The sequence below is a fragment of the Euprymna scolopes genome, chromosome 23 (assembly GCF_053919585.1).
Source record: "Euprymna scolopes isolate OS-2025 chromosome 23, ASM5391958v1, whole genome shotgun sequence".
NCBI classification, from domain to species: Eukaryota; Metazoa; Mollusca; class Cephalopoda; order Sepiida; family Sepiolidae; genus Euprymna; species Euprymna scolopes.
This window is the reverse complement of record NC_136504.1, coordinates 41,364,460-41,367,078: the sequence shown is the minus strand read 5'-3', so window position 1 is coordinate 41,367,078 and position 2,619 is coordinate 41,364,460. Positions and strand designations below refer to the sequence as shown.

At 35.8% G+C, this 2,619-nt stretch overlaps 1 pseudogene; it reads right to left on the bottom strand.

Moving 5' to 3' along the window:
* Positions 1-2,068: 2,068 nt before the first annotated feature.
* On the bottom strand, positions 2,069-2,196 carry LOC145246339 (U2 spliceosomal RNA; annotated as a pseudogene).
* Between the last annotated feature and the right edge of the window lie 423 nt (positions 2,197-2,619).

Here is a 2,619-nt window from a genome sequence, read left to right as displayed (position 1 = left end):
ATATTTTTATCAATGCAGATTTCATAGTAATTATTATTAAAGAGCCAATTCTCTTTTGATTATTATATTGTACCCAATAGTAGTGGACTCAAAAGTTTTCAAAATGATTTGGATGCCATCAACTAGAATATAAGCCAAAGATTTCAGCGCTCCATCGTTTGATGGATAAGAAAAGGTTAAAATTTAAACGACCTTACCGTATTAATCAAGATTCGCGCATGCGTAGAAGAGCACTTTAAGTCGACTTAGACCTGCAAATTTTTTGACAGTTGTTACCCCTTTAGCAGGTTTTTTTTCTCGGCTAAAAACGAAATTGAGTTTGTTCCACACGTCCAAATCCCTTGTATATCAAGTTTCAAGTGTGTAAACCAAAAATTGGCAGAGGAATTCAGTAGAGATCGTTCTTCGAACACACAGACAGACAGGCAGACGGACAGAAAAAGTCACTTATAGTATATAAAAGAAACTTTGTCTATGTCTGTGTATGTAAGTTCTTTCCTATACACTTGGGAATGATTAGGCCGACTTTTTTTTTTTAATTTCACACTTAAACACGGTGTGAATTCCTTAGAGATTGCCCGCGGATGTCTACCAAATAGGTTTCTAAAAGATGATAGGTGATATTAAACTGTCAGATACGTTATAAGGTCAATTCGAAGACAGGTGACAATCTTGAAATGCTATTTTCTTTAAAGATTTTAGCAAATAAAAAAAAATGGCAAGAACCTTTTGTCGTGAGTTAATTTGTCGTACCTAAAAAAATTGTCGTTCTTTAATTTGTTGTGCCTAAAAAGGTGTCATCCCTTAATTTACTGTGCCTACATGTCATACGAATGGATAATCAGTAGGATTAGTTGTTGTTCCTTGCCGTACATTTGTCGTCTTTTGATTTGTCGTACATAAATTATAAAACCGTCTTAATTCCTATTTACATAATTCCGTTTGGGAATATTCTTAAGTAGGTTTTGTATCGGAATGCTTCTGATAAGAATCGACAGTCGATAATCGAAAAAATTCGAATAAAGAAAGAATCCGACTTTAACCAAAGTTAACACTTTTATACAACCTAACATCACAAGTGCATTTGAAAAGTTTTATCACCGCACAAGGAGTACGGCCCAGCCTATAAAATCCATAGCAGATTCTTTTATACGACAGGGACGCGTTCGAAATGAATGTTTCTTTTTAGAGTACAATTTGACCATTATACTTGACGTTTGTACATTTAACTTTAATTCAAGTAATTATAAAAAAACTAATTCAATGCAGTCATAGTTGGCTCTTTCCTAAGACAGGGGCGCGTTCAAAAAGAATGTTTCTGCTTAGAGCATAATTGACCCATGATACTTGACTTTTGCATTTTTAAAGTTCAAGTAAAGCCATTATTTACAGATATTTTTTAAGTCAACAGTAGATTCTCTACAGTGTAATGTAGCCTACACTATGTGCTGAACTAACTCACTGCGGGAAGATATGTGAATCTTCTTCCCGGTATTATATAATAGGGCCAACTAGAGCAGGCAGGCAATCGATTTGATTTAAAAAACAAATGGTCGATTTCAGCGATTTTGATGACAATAAAAGTATAGGATGATGAAACATCTTTTCATACTCATTCAATCGCGTATAATGTCGGGTTTCACTGCTAGTATGTGTAAAAATATCATATTGGTCAGAGAGAAAGTTATTCCCAACTCGCATTTAGGTAAAAATGCCCTTTCGTATAAATAATTAGATTCATTCAAAATAACAGTATCGCTAACAAAAACAAATAAACAACATCTACGTAAATAAAGCCGATAGCCATTAGTCGCGTGCTCTCGTGTAATGAATGAATGCGTGAATGTAAGATTGACATGAAATTCTTTAAGATAAACTAAAATGACCGAAAAATGGGCTGAAATAACTTAAATAAATAAAAAGTAAATGACTTAGAATGACTTTAATGAACTTAAGGATGAATTGAATGACCTTAAGAATGACTTGAATGCTTAAAAAATAACTGGAATCCTTCAAAAACAACTTGAATGAGAGTGGCTTGAATGACTTTGAGACTGACTGGTTGTAAAGTGGGTAATCGTTTTACATTAAATTAATACAGAACAGTGACCCCCCCATTTTATATCACAATAAGTACAGCATGTACTAAGAACAGATACTACACTTTAATCTTGGCCATAAGGCCAAGAAAAGGGTATTTATTTGCTTCCCCACCGAGAAAATTAGGCACAAGGCCGATTTTTAATGTGAGGAGTGAAGGGAAAATGGGGACCAACTCCACGGGGAGTAGAGGAGCTGGATAGTGACAATTGGTATGAGAGGTTGCCCCTACATTGACCAAGGTCTTATATGTGGGTTTGGTATTTATTTGCACCCCCACCGAGCAAATTAGGAACAAGGCCGATTTTTAATGCGAGGACTGAAGGGGAAATGGGGACCAACTCTACGGGGAGTAGGGGAGCTGGATAGTGACATTTGGTATGAAGGGTTGTCCCTACATTGACCAAGGTCTATATGTGAGGTTGCCCCACATATGATCTTTGCTTGCAGTAGCTGCCGGAAAAGATACTACACTTTGATCTTGGCCAAAAGGCCAAGAAAAGGGTATTTATTTGCTCC